At 41.4% G+C, this 15,082-nt stretch overlaps 1 protein-coding gene across 3 annotated transcripts in view; it reads right to left on the bottom strand.

The window, feature by feature from the left end:
• SKIP (Shal K[+] channel interacting protein) overlaps positions 1-15,082 on the bottom strand; it is a 162,091-nt gene that overhangs the window by 20,566 nt on the left and 126,443 nt on the right. The gene's annotated exons all lie outside the window — the stretch shown is intronic.

The following is a 15,082-nucleotide window of genomic DNA, read 5'->3' as shown; positions in this document are numbered from 1 at the left end:
AAGGTTAACTTGCAAAGTGTCAACTTTTGATGAAGGGGAACGAAAGTGTTTTGGCCCTTTATGACTGACAAAGTGTGCTTAATGCTCGATTGAAATGGGTCTGGGCTAAAGGGACTTGGATATGGCCGCAAAATGATCGGACCACCGAGCTGTCTTCGTATCAATCAACATGTTATGCCTTATAAAACCCACTCGGTTTCGTAGCAATTGTCTGTTGGTTTACCCTTACCCATAAACAAAAAAACCATCTTTCAACAATTCATTATGCTGGTGCACAAATTTATTATGCAATTCCGAGTTTATGCCTCATGCGGAATCAATTTCATCTCGGTATAGGGTTGATTATTACTACATACTATACGATATACCATGCCATTTTCCCCCATCTACAAAAGGTCATCGGAGCTTGTCCAAGTCGTAACAGCAAATTCATAAAGTCATTTGCAATTTGGCTGCCAAAGACTTGAGTGCCAAATGAACGAAAATGCCAACTGACAGAAAGTTAGCTCCTGCCAGATGGATTTCGATATAGATATAGGATACATATATCGTACTTATACGTTGGCGAGCTGAACAAATTCATAAAAACCCATGCGAGGGCAAAAGCAAGCAAAATAACTGTCGCAATAAAATAATTTATTGAAGTTTTGCAATGCCAGCGACAAATGCAATAAACTGCGAACTCTGTCTTGGCTCACATGACGTATGCGTTATAAATTTATTTTCAATAGCTTCTCCGCAGGAGCGATCATCGGGTTGAGAATTGGGAAGCTGCTACTTCTGCTGCTGCTGCTGTTGCCGCTTTATTGGCAACTCTTGACACACATCGCGGTGCGAGAAAAACGCGCCAGACCAAGACAAACAGCAGGCGAGTTCAGGCAGTTAGTTAGGGAGCCTGCCAACGTCCCAGGACATAGGATGCAGGATAAGGGAACTGGAGCCCAGAGCCGGGATAAAGTGATGTATGAGTTTAACGCCCTCACGTCCGCGCAGACAGTAACAGCCACTGAAATAGTGACAGGAGCCAGGGAAAAATAAAAATAAAAAAAAATGGGGAGAAAATATTAAGCGAGGAAATATGTTGCCACGATATTGACAGCATGAATTGAGAAGGGGCGGAAAGGGCGGTGCCTTGGATCGAGCAACTTTGGCCCAGGATTTTGGCAATGACAGCAAAGCTACATCCCAACTTTTTGGCAACGAATTTTGTTATTCCTGCTGGCCAAGCCAAATGACTTTGTTTATTTGTTTCATGTACATTTCGGTAATCAGCCCGTCGCAAATTACACGCCGGGCTAATAACTTTTGACATGTGATTTCGCAAGTGGCGTTAAGGCCACGCCGTCGGTTTTGGTTTGCTCATTAGGCCTGCTCGCAACACTCGCTCCCCAGTTGTCAATTTTTTCCGCAAACTTGGCTATAATCACTCGACTTGCGGCCTGCTAATTGATGACGCCTGTCCAGGGGCGAGTAATAATTCAGGTTGGTAAGGGTATTCGGCTGAATGGGTATAGCTGATCCACATCATGAAAATACATAGAAATTCCAGGGGATTTATCATGAATTATTATAGAATTATTCCTCTAGAACTGTTAAGATTAAGGCCGTATGACACTTAATTTTAAAATGAAATAATAATATAAATAAATCCAGTCAAAGTTTCTTAAGACCCTTACTAATTCAAATAATTTCTAGATGTAGGTACTATCATAAAAATATAAGCCTAAAATATTTTTAGATATTTCTTATTGCATTCTTATTAAATCTTTACTTCCTCGTTTTACCCACATATTACCCTTATTTATAAAAAATAATAAAGAGCATTTAGAATCGAATACGGCCAATGTGATATTATCCCAATCTGCGCCTGGCTAAATCCGTTTAATGAGCAAACACAACGCACGCAAAATTACAAAAGAAGCTCAGGAGGTATGGCGTGGTGTGTGGTTATTCCTTTCCGCCGATGGTCAGCCAGAATCTCGTGTTTACACAAGACTTCGAGAGCCAGATGCAAACACCAATTAGAGTGACCACAGGGCAAACAAAGGGCATCAATTAAGGGGAACTCAGCCTCTTTAAGTTGGACCACTCCCTTAGATGGTTTAGTCATTCAGTCAACCATTTAGACTGCCATCAATGGCAAATTGTAAATCGCAAATCGCAAAATCTATTTGCAAGTCACAATTGTTGTTTGATGGATGGCTGGATTGGATTGGATTGCTTTGGATTGGAGCAGAAAAGGCAGATCCGTTTCCGTTACAGCCGCAATCAGCTGAAAGAAATCAACTGGAGCGTTGATCCACGGCTGCTGTCTGATGCCGGCGAGCACTTTAGGGTTAATTCCATAAATTGTACATCAAAGCAGTCAGTTGGAGGGTTAATGGGGGTGGGGGGTGCTGCTCAGGCCTTTGCCCTGCAGTTGACAATTTTTGAAAGTCAGTGATTTGTAAATAATCCTTTTATAAGCACAATGGCTGCTCGTTAACGGCAAATGAGTTTTGACATGGCCAGTGGACATTGGGCCTCCTTTAACCCCCGACTGCCGGCAATCTAGATACACACACGCCCTCTCCTATCGCTGTGTGACAATCTGGGAATGAGGCTCTGAATAATGCCTGGCCATTAACACAGCCATCATCGTTATCATCATCATCGCCACACAGTCCCCGTCATTATGATCACCATCATCATCATCGTCGTCCTTGTCCTTATCCTTGCCCTTTGAACCCCCCGCTGACGACCTCTTCTTGGCCGGCACTTTCAGCCAACACCATTCTTGCTTGTAGTTCGCTGTTTTGGCTGTTGGTTTTTCCGTGTTAATATCCCGCATACATGCAAAGTTCAGAGCCTAGGCGAAGGAGGTTTTCCATTAAGGAAAATGCTATTTTGTACTTACATCCTTACATGAGCAGGCAACAAACTCGAGACCCGAGACCAAAACTATGTTAAGTTGTTAAAAAGCACAAAACTTGGGGCGAACTCTTCCTGGAGGAATTCATTAGCCAGGCACATGTATCGACACAAGGAAACGAGAGGGATACACGGAGAAAAAAAGAAGATCAAGTGCAATTATAATAAAATAATTTCAGTTAGATCACAAGTGAGGTTTTTCAATATTTATTTAATGGTCTTACTAAAAGTCTTAATAAAACCTGGATAATTATTATTGGTAGATCATTTTTATGCATAACTAGAAATCATTTCATATCAAAAAATGATTTTACATATGTGAATTTACAATTGCAATTTCAGGAAGGTACTATATCATATTATATTATTAAAAGTACCAAATACTTCTATGTTTTAGGTGTATACTGGTTGCAAAAAGAGACGGCGATATGGAGGTAGCTGCCTAAAAGTATTTTCTAATTAAATACTCATGTTTTACAATATGACGCTGACATTCTGCGGAAATGCCTTTTAATTTTCACATTTGAGATGCTCTCACAGACACCCACTCACACACACACGACAGAAACACCCCCTACAACACATTTTCCACCAGCCCTTTGCTTTTCCGGATTCAACTCATTTCGCTTGGCATCTTCCATTCCGTCCAAAACGTGGCACATTTAAGTTTAATTTGCCAGAAATGAGTTTTAGTTTTCTACGCGACACACGGCGCACAAATTTCATCTTCAGATGGCTGCCCTTCTGGCTCTTTTGCTGTATCATTTCCGCTCAAAGGGTGGGGCTTTTCCACACATTTTCCCCCTCTACCTTTCCTCCTGCTCGCATATACATTAGCAGCAAATAATTTAATTTCTCATTTGTAAGTGATGGAAAAATCATTTCAAACATATACATATATATATAAAAAGCAAGCTGGAGTGCGTGGAAATTGTCAAAGGGTTACGCGCGGCGTTCGTATGTGAAAAAAGGCAAAAATTACGCATACGCCGCGTTTCACATGAAAGTGTAAAAGTCAGACCCAGCAGCTGCAGGGCAAAAGTACTGCGCTGAGTAGAAAGAGGAGTCAAACGACTGGCATTACATTTCAATTTCCATTTACCATTTCCCATTTCCATTTTCCCAGCCATTTAATTTTAATTCATTTGCATTGTCTCTGCAGCGCGGCGGGTTCGTGTTCTTTTGTGCTTCAAATGGAATGAAATCAGCCATAATTAGCATAATATTTCATACTTAATATAATTTAAGTTGGCAAAATGCATGGCACTCGCCATGTCTATGTCTCTTATTTTCCCCTTTATCAGTTTGGAGTGACAGCCATGCAATGCCCAGGACAGCGAGTCCTTGCACTTTGTGGGTGGTTTGTATAAGGATGGCACTGAAAAAGAAGGGGTTCCGCAGCCGTTCCATTTGACATATGCACACGCAAAGTGCAGCGTTTGATTGCTGCACCCGCCACCCCCTTTTCGCTCTTCATTTTTCTATGGATTCCCCCCTTTCAGATCCTGCAATTTCGACCCCCCTGCGGATACGCACGTGCCCCCAGGCCGCTTGTCTTTGGCAATTTATGCGCTCGCCTGACGCAATTATGCGAAATTTTCGCACACAGCAGGAGCTGATGATGCCCCGCCCCCAAAGGGAGTGGGCGTGGCTAAACGCTTGTTGCATGGGCGGGGCTATTTTAAGTTTTCCTGGGGTTTTCTGGCTTGGCTTCGGTTTTGGCCTGGTCTGGTTTGGTTTCTGGGGTTTGGTTATGGGTTTGGTTTGCAGCGTAATTTAATTACTTTTTTGCGGCATTTATACACAATGATGGGGGCGGTTCCAGGATGGACAATCATTTATTGTTGTTCTTGTGTTTCTCTGGCAATTTAAATTTTCGGACAGACAGACAGCTAAATGCTTGAGGTCATATTAGAGGAAAATTAATGTTGTTTTAATTGTAAATGAGTTTGCAAATGGACAATGGATTTTAAGGGGTTTGCCATTGAAGGGGAGATTAGAGCATGAATATATCTCATTATGTCTAGACTGGGAATGATTCATAAATTTTAAAGTAGAAGGGCTATTAAAAAAACAATTAAGACAGTAAAGAACTAATAAATACCAAGGGAAAATAGGTAAAGTAAATATGTGTATTTAAGTTAGAGTTAAAGAAGAGCCCAGCTAATCAGTTCCTAAGCCCCACTTCAATCGTCTGCCCATGATTGATTTCATTTCGTCTGAAGACAAACATTAGTCATAGGATTGTCAGTACTCCACCAACAACACAGCAAATTGGCATTAAATGCACAATCGAACAAGGCAAGAAAAACTCAAAAAAGAAAGAAATGTGGCAGCCACACCAAAAGTACATAGACTAATCTGCCACAGGAGCGAGAAAAAAAGTGCTGGGAAATGGGGGAAAATGGGGAAAAACAATCCGCTCACATGTGCGATGGTATGAAAATGGGTAGGCGTTGCTGTGCGAATGAGTAAGAGGCAAAGCGACTGACGACATGAGAAAGTGCCAAAATGACTAACGCACGTATGAGGGGGGAGTTTGTGGGGTGGTGTTCCCATATAGGAAGGGAACCTTGTAGGCCTTGAAAGTGGGTGGTGAGGTGGCAACATGACTGGCAGGGCAGACAGACAGAGACAGAGACGGAGACGGAGCGACTGACAGATTGAGTTTCATTTGGGTGGAACACACGAAACCAAAGTCAAGCGAGGATAGCACCCAAATATTTTGCCAAATTACATTTCAACAGCCTTTTGCCGTTACAGTTTGCCTTGGCTTCCCTTTTTTTGATACACTTATTAAAAGGGTATTCTAAAATTTAAGAAACAGATGCATTAAGAAGAAACTATTTTTTAAGGTAGAATACTTCTTGAAAATACTAAGAAAATTTGGTATTTAATTAGTATTTTTTGATGTTTTTATAGTTTTTCAGTTTTTTATACTACTTATGCTAACTAAATGTAACATGGAAAGTGTATTTAAACTATCGCCTTTGGTCTCACATCTTTTCATTTACTATTATTTTTCCTTAAATTTTTTTCTTGCTTTTCCAGCTTGGCCAGTGAAGGAAAATTTCCACATTTGGCACATCAATGTCAAATTGAGGCATTGGTCAGACAGCAGACACGGTTGGTTGGGGCGGTAAAATGGCCAAGAGAAGGCCAGGAAATTGCCAAAAATGCGTGTGTGCGTGGGCCATGGTCGTAGTGGACATAAAATGAAATGAACAAAAAAGATTTCTATCTCGAGCGTGGCCACTCGAATGGTCAAAGTTGCTTAATATGACAGCTGCTCCGGCGGACGAGAAACAAATGAGCGTGTGTAATAAATGTGGCCGCCGAGGACGAGGGTTCAAAGTTCGGGCCAAGAAACTGCAATTCTGGTTGGGGTTGGTTGTTAAGGCGTTGCCAAAGCTCTTTGTCATTTCACCCACCGATGCTAATCCATGGTCTCAGCTCGGAATGCTTAAAACAATTTACTTTGATGCGGTGACCGGCCAGTCGCATCGCAATCCAATTGACTTCATTTGTCCGAGTAAAAAGCAGAAGACAAAATGGATTAAGTTCCGCCTTCGGTCATTGTCCATTGTTGGGTAGAATCCGTTTAGACCGTTGTATAAGTATAAGTATAACGATTGTGCGGCACCCCCCGAGTCATATTTGCCGTTGTTAACCGCCCACAACAATGGGCCCCGGCGTTTTGATGAATTTATTTGCCCATACCCCCCACGATCCTATCCTATGTATATACCATCCTCATCGGTGGTTTTTGGCCGGGCATATGAATTGATTTGCTGTCAGATGCGGCGACTGCATGCACGACTTGCCTTCGCTGGGATTCCTCATTATGCCGCACATATGGCCATGTTGCCACAACCCATCCTCCTCATGTTCCACAAATTCACCCACTTGGTATGCGCAGGCATGTGGCAAGACTTTGGCTGCGGCTCAGGGCGGATCAGGCCCATTCCATCCCCGGGCGAACCTGATTCCTTGCCGTTTGACTGACAGTAATATTTGCCCAAATTTACGCGTTTCCTTTTCTCCCGCAATCAATTTGCATTGTTTGATGTGCACCCCAAAAAATATATACAATTACTATAGAAGTAAATGTTTTTTTTTAGGAAAAAGTTTCCAAAGTTTAGAGTTACCAAAAGTATTTTCTAGAATTAAATAAGGGCATATTCGGGGTCTTTATCTATCCTAATTTAAAATATTTAGAAGTCCCAAGGTTTAGACTTTTATGATCTCAGAATATATAGGGGTTTTCAAAACAAATTTGGGGTTTATCTATCCTAATTAAAAATATTTAGAAGTCCCAAGGTCTAGACTTTTATGATCTTAGAATATATAGGGGTTTCCAAAAGGAAATGAAATAATTTTCATATAAATATTTTAAAAACATTTTTACTTTCTTTAAGTTTTTCTTCCACCTAACAATTTTAAGACCCCCCTTTAGTTTATTTTTACCTACCAATTTTGAAGTTCCGGTTAGATTCCTAATCTCAGCATAATTTCATTATCATTAGCCAAGGAAAGCGAAAAACTTTTGCCGCCAAACAAGCTGTCAACATTTTAATAAGAACCAAAAAAAAAAAAAAAGAAAATAAGAAAGGGGGCAGAGGACAGCGGAGCAGAAAAACGCTTTGGCAAAATATTTGTTTAAAATTAAAAAGGCAAATGGACTTGTGCAGACTGCCGGCCCCCCGAGCAATAAAACTTTCTTCATCAAGTCGGTGGAAATGGCAGTGGAAGTGGAAGTAGAAGCCAAAGTGGCTGTGGCAGGAGCGGAATCAGCACTTGCTGGCCTAAAACTATGCTTAATTTTTTATCAGCTGCAAGTCACGGCGACCCAAAGACCAACTTTGCCCTGGCATTGGGCCAAAAGTGGGCGTGACATCGCAGATTGTGTGCGGCGTTGAAAGCCGCGGAAAATGAGAAAAGAAAATGGCAACGTTTGGCCTACAACAATTTCCTCTTCTTTTTTTTTGTTGCAGTTTTTTGTGAAACAAAAGCGCGTACATTGAACTTTTGAGTGGGTAACAAAGAAGGAGGAGAGAAGAGGAATGTTTTGTAGGTGATGTGTAGGTTCAAGTCGGGTGTGCCCAAGTGGGCGTTCCGTGTCCTAGTATGCGTCAACGTAAATAGTTTGTGCCCTTTGGAGGCAGGAGGAGCAGAGCAGAGCAGCAAATGGCAAACAGAAAGACAGCAGGCAGTTGGCTGTTGGCTGTTGGCACTTTGGCAGTGGAAAAGTGGAAAGTGGAAGCGGCAGAGGCAGAAACAGTCCGTAGAAACAGTCGGCAGTCAACAGAAAACAGCCAACAGACAGACAACAGACAAGTGCACCCTTCTTCCTAATGAAGCCAGCCAAAAACACGGGCCCAGACACAATGTCTGCCCATGTTTTTGTGCCGAAAAGTGCATACATGCTGCTCTCCGTCGGCCTTCTCACACGGCGAGAAAATGGGGGCAATATTGAATGATTTCGTCATAAAATATTAATTGTACAAAAATATAAACAGTATTTCATACAACATATTGCTAGGAATAAGTATAGGCATTAAATAGTAACTTTAGAGCTATGTATGAAATACATTTTAGCCAATAAGTATATTATATTCCAAACAAAAATTTTTTTTTATGAAAAAAGAATTGTTTCATTTTAAATTTTCCCTTGACATACTAATATTGTTAAAGAAAAAGTAACTGTTGAATTTAAATTTTTTCAAAATAATTACAAAATTTAAAATTGGATTTGACACTTTTTTTAAAAGGTAAAATTATAAGGAAGTTTGGGATATTGAGCTATGGAGACGTGGGTTCAACTCCGGTTTGTAAATTTTTTATTTAAAATTAGTTATTTAAAATTATTTTACACAAGGAAGAGTCAATGCTTTTAAATATTATTCTGACATTTATAAACTCACTAATCAGCCAAATTTTTCCCCCAAAATTTACATATTACCCCACATTTTTTGCAGTGCACTGTCTGCACCCAGGAATCGCAATCTGCCAGCCATCTGTGAGGCGTACACACTTGTCAGCCCGGCCCAGGGCAACCCGTTAGACACTGTTGACAGCCGGCGCACAAGGTGCAAGAGGGGGTGGTGCACGAAATGGGAGGAAAGGGGGTTTTCCAAAGGGGTGACGATGGGCTGGACACGCCCCTTCGGCATACCTTGCCGAAACGTCGACGGCCGCTTGACAACTATCTGTCCGTTTGCTTGCCGGCTGTTTGGCTTTTAGTGCACTTGCCAATTGGCTGACCTAGAAAGTGGCATACACAAACCCCCCCCTCCAACACTCCACCCCTCCACAATTCGCCGCCCATGAGTCATTGTCTGCTTTTAGTGCACTTTTGCACGCTTTTTTGCATTGCTGTATTTATGGCTTTGGCTTTTTGCGAGCTGTAAATCTGTTAAGCCCTTGAGTGCCTCGTTTTTGTGTGAGCGCTGGCAAATTAATAAAATTTTATGGAGCCACGACTTGCATTTATTATGCTAATTTCCCGTCTCACTGGCTATGTCTCCCCGTTCGGGTATCGAAATGATTATGGCTTATCAAAGCTATTGGCGCTCTGGCAATTGCAATTTCATTTTATGTGTCCGTGTGTCCGGGGCCAGGGCATTAAAAATGCAAAAGTGATTATCTCTAATGGCAACGTATGCGACGACGATGGACGCTGTGTCGCAGAATTCTGATTGAATTGATGGGTTTCCCCCTCCGGCGAATGGGTGTTGTTTCGTTCGAGTGGTTAGGTGATAAATGCTGCTTAGAAAAGAATTTGATCGCCATACAATAAGCCGACAATAAACATTCCATTCGAATGAGCCACCAAAATGGCATCAATGTCATATCAATCTAAAACTCACACTCGAACTGAACTCATTTAGCCGCAGACAGTGGGATTGAAATAAGAGCATCAATTGCAAATCCGCACAATGCAAATTAATATAGCATACTTAACAGTGCACCTATTTTGTGGCTAGCTGAATACTTTTTGAATACCCTGTAAATAGTGTTATATGGGGTAGATAAATACGAGGCGAGGAGAGAATACTTTTCAAACTGGCAGTCCTAATAAATAAATAAAATCAGGCAGGCTAACTTTTTCAATTTTATACAAGATACCTAAGAGATCATTCGTTCATTTATAATATTATTAATATTACTATATTGTTTAAATTAACTAACTAAAATATTACTGAAACTAGAAATTTATTTGTGATATTAAAAAAAGACTGGTTGTCCTAGCGCTTCAGAACTATCTTTTAAATTTGTACATTATTCTAAATTGTCCAACATTTTTTTTATTTCAGGGCTAGCCTTTTATTTATAATATTTAAATATTCATAATTTTAAGTAAGCAATTTTTTTGTAATATTAAAAATTGGTAGGGTTGTCTAAGCAGTCATGAACTATCTAGTTACATTTTTAAATGATCCTAAATTGCCCAAATCTCTTCATCGCTACAGGGTAACCCTTTGGATCATATTACCCCCCACTTCCTGCCACTTGTCACTTGTCATTTGTCATTTGGCTGCTCTTCATCGGCAGATTGACACTTTCCATCAAAGCGACAGCTGAGGCGGCAACCCTGGCCGCAACAGTTGCACATTTGATTCGGTTTTGTTTGTTCGCTGGGGATCTGCCACTCCCCCATGGATTTTCCACCAACTGGGCGGGCGGGCAGTGAAAATTTACCACAAAGCAGACAAACTCACATGCACATACAATCCAGTCGCGTCGCATTTCTGGCCTTTGTTGTTGTTTATCAACGTTGACAAATCTTTATGTCGCCTGCAATCTTTTTTTTTATTTTTTTTTTTTTTTTGGTTCCTGTTGTTTGGCTTTGTCGCCGTCGGTTTGTGTTTGTTTATGCCCGGCACTCTCGCTACTTTTCATTAGAGCTCTCGCATGCGGTTAGAATCCAAAATGCAGAGGCGGGGGTCGAAAGCGGATTTGGATTTAATTTATTTAAATGCTTATCACGAAAAGGCTTAAATGTTGTTTTGCCTGTTGCGGCGGCGACGCTCGAAAGCGGCTTATGGAAAAAATGAAATTCGCAGAGCTAGTGGTGGTGGTATTCAACCCCAAAATGGTGAAAACCCCCCTTTCTCTTGTTTATATGGCTTAATTAACAGAAGGGAAAAGGAGCCACAAGACAAGACAGGAGACATGGGGCACCAATTTTCGCCAGATGGACGGCAAACCAACCGCAGAAACAGGGGGAAAATCCCAACCCCTCCGAGAAAACAGTTACGTTCAATTAATTATTCAAGTGAAAATTCTCATATCCTGCACACTACATGCACGAAATAAGTTCGACAATCGACAGCTGTTGTTGACCCTGCCCCCGAAAATGGTCCGCAATTTATGGTTGCAAATTGTTTTGCACCCGAAAAAGGTTACGGGCCACAGGGACAGCGGGAAAACGGGACAACGGGGCGGATGAGCAACATATTTTGGTTGGTGAAAAGTCAAAGGCAACCGAAAGGCATCCAAAGGTCCAACTGTTACGGCCACTGCTTTGCATGCCAAACAACAGCGAGGAGGCAAAGGATCTTCCATGGGGCACAAAGGTCCCTTCCTCAGATGTTGTTGATGATGATGATTGTAATCCGGTTTGTAAGTTATGTGCTGCTTAATTGAGTTCACATGCACATGACCTGAATTCTTGATTGCCCAAGGAGCCAGGATTCGCCTCGAAAAACCAAAGGCAGGAATCCCTTTCCCTTTCCCCATTTCTCATTTCCCCACACCCAATTCCAATGTGTGTGTATGGTGTGTTCGGGGGTCGCGTCAGGTGTTCTGACTGCTGATGAGGCCACAGCACGTGTTGCCCTCCTTCCACAGAGATCCTGGCATCCTTTCCACACAGATAGGAGACGTAGACGTTTAACCTGCAAGTTGATTTCACTTATCCCTTTTCGCTGCGCTCCCTTTATTACGTAATTTCATAGTTTACTCAGCCGGCTTTGCCCAAGCTTTAAGTGGCAGGAAAAACAATCTCTTAATTTTCGTAAATCTGCACATCATAATTTATTTTAATTGCCCCTAAGACCCCCTGGTAAAGTTTCCCATTATTATTACCAACCCAAAAAAACCCCATCCTATCTTCCGTCTGGCAAGCCGTAAAAAATGACCCAGACTTTGTTTGGATTTGAGAAAATGTGGGGAAATGGCAAAAGAAAAGCAATTTATGATAGCCACATGGATTGTTTATGATGTCTGGGTCGGCTGTGGAAATTTACGTGAGCTTGGCTCACCAAAAACAACAGCAACAAAAAAAAACGACACGAAATCTTCCAATCTAGAAAACTTTTGTACGGAACGCCCGGTAGATAAATGAAACTAATTTAGTGAGCAGCTCGTCTGGGGGAGCCAGAAACAATCTAAGCCAAAGCAAAAGGCTTAAAATCATTTGCCCGCAAATATCCAAAGGGCCCAGACCAAAAAATTGTATACCCAAAAATATGTAAATATGTGTGCACCTGGCGCTACACTCTTCTCTACTTCCCAACAAATATACTTAAACTTTTTAGGGGGGGTAGAGGTATTGGGGTTTGCGGTAAGTTTTTCGGCTGCTGGAGAACTTTCACCCCCTCTCACTCTAGATGGAAAAACTGTTGCTATTTTGGCAGGCAACTTTTCCATGGGGCGCTGAAGCCTCGCAACAGCATTTGACAAATGCTGGCAAGACAGAAAGGACACCCAGGACACACCATTCAGGCTGCCTTTCTAATGCCAAAGGTGGTTGTTGTGGCTGCGATGCGATGCCCTGGAGGCTTTTGCACGAGGCTTTTAATAGTTTGATGTATGAGTGGCTCATACTTCTTCACCTCCCCTCGCTCAAGGGGCAGCCACACATATGCAAATTTTTCGGAAAGGGTTCGCAACCCCTTTGCCCCTTCCCCTCTGAGAATGTGTGTGTGTGTGGAAATTAACACAAATGTATTTAGTTTGTGCCCAAATATTTCATGTCTGGGTTTGGGGCCTTAAAGCTGCTCTAATGGTTGTTCGTGAGTAATGGCTTTTCGTGGTTGGGAGGTGGAACTTTCTAAGCTAATTTTAATTTCAAGCAGAGGCAAATTTAAACCTAAAGTGGTTGTCAAAATGATTTATAAAATTTCAAAAACAATTTTTCTGTAATACACTCTTCCTATAAATAAATCTGTTTAACCCCTCATTTTAAAGTGTTAAACCAAATGAGTTGAATCCGCTGGAAAATATTTAATCGTCAAACATCTGGCTGTTGTCGTTGACAAATAATGAAGACAAGTTCAAAGCAAACATAAATAAAATTGTTAACATTCTCTGGCCCGGTCCCGCCCCTTTTTGCCCCGTCATCACGCACACGCCCCAACAATTGAATTTGTTTCATGGGAGTTCGGGAACACGAAATTTCTATACATAAGTATATTTCTAAAAAAGAAATAAATACGTATAGAATAAAAAACACAGAGAGACAACAGGGGGAAGACAAAAACTTTTTCCTTTTCGCTGGCTGGCAAATGAAATTCGCTCGTTTGATGTGAGCACGAGTTGTTCTGGATTCCCCCGAAAAAGCCCCCAGATCCATCTATGTTCCTTTTCAGTTGGTTTCAGTTTTTGTGTTGCCTGTTTCGTTTTTTTTGCTTTGGCTTTAGCTGCTTTCACTTTGGGCGTCGCCTTGTGCAATTGTTTGAATACTTTTGCAGCGCATTAAATTAGTTTCGTTTGAGTTAACGTGCCGAGACGAGATCCAGACTGAGACTCTGGCTCGGGATGGCAACAGACTCAGACTCAGACTCAGACAAACTTATAATCATGTCAGTCAAAGGCAAGGCAAGGAATTTGCTGTATGTGCTCCTCCTTTTTTGCCCACACCCCCCCAAAAAAAACTCAGCATATCCAACAACTCCCTCCGCCCTTGCTGTCAAAAAGTTTATGCAGACGGATCAAAAAAGGCCAGGACCCCTTGCAAATGCCGCAAGAAATTAACCAGCTAAATAAATAAATAAAATAACAATAATGGGGAGCAGCAATGGTTGGCAAACAGGGGTTAAAACGGATATTTTTTAAAGCATATGAATATTTAAAATGGTATTTAAAAGGCTTGTTTACACTTTAAATAATATTTAAAGTATGCAGAAAATGCTTACCTATAATATAGATTCTAAATGTCCAAAAGTCTCGTTGCCTTTTTAAGAATCAATACAGAATTCAATCCATTAAAGCAATAGCTTCCAGATTTTAAGCAAATATTATTTCTGTAGTGTTGATATGTGCTAAGAGTGGATCTTGGTTTAAGTGACCACAAACAGCGCAATAATTTTGTGTTTTTAAGTTCTTCGTAGTTTCCCTTCCTAGAATCCCTTACCAAATATTTTCAAAAATTATTGCATGCATTTTACGTATGCATTAAAGTTTGCTAGGGAACAAAAAAATTAGCGATCGACTTTAATGTAAACGCTGCGCCACTTGGGCAATAAAAGTGTCGAACAAAGTCAAAAATACGTTCATAACTCCTGGCACTGGCACTCCTGCTCCTCTAGGGCTTCTTTATCCCTCCCGAAACCCCTTCCAAACCGCTTCCAACCTCCTGCCAACCTCCTGCTAATGCCTTAATGCGCAGCAACAATAAATGTCCAATGCTCAATGAAGCTGAAAGTTGAAAAGCTGAAGCTGAAAAGCTGTGAGCTGCGGGAGGAAAAGCGTCGAGGCAGCCAGACGTTGTTGGCTCCTTGGAAAAGTGCAACTATTTGGCTGCCACAGCATCCTGGCATTGTTGCAAGGATTTTACCCAGAAGCCATTGAGCTGGTAATTGAAAAGCGAACGGCAGCAATAGCAGCCAATGAAAGGCCGAATTAAAGCTGTTGACATACAAGCCGGGGCCAAGATCTTGTCTTCCATTCCCCCAGCGAGATTTTAAACTTGTCGGATTGGAAAAGTCTCAAAAGGAGCTGATGCTGCTGCTTGAGTGCAAACTTTGAACCCGCCACAAAATGTTGTTTATATTTGTTTTTATTTGCTTCTCTAATTGAAGTGCCATTGGCGGGGTTTTTTAGTATAGGGTGTAGTAGTATGGTTGCGGCACAACCCTTATGGCAAAATTATGCAATTTTCATAATGCTCGCTCCCCCTTTAAATTGAGATCATTTGCTGAAGATATCGCCAGGACCCTTTTTTGTT

This window comes from Drosophila suzukii, chromosome 3, assembly GCF_043229965.1.
Source record: "Drosophila suzukii chromosome 3, CBGP_Dsuzu_IsoJpt1.0, whole genome shotgun sequence".
NCBI classification, from domain to species: Eukaryota; Metazoa; Arthropoda; class Insecta; order Diptera; family Drosophilidae; genus Drosophila; species Drosophila suzukii.
This window is presented reverse-complemented; position numbering and strand designations above follow the sequence as displayed.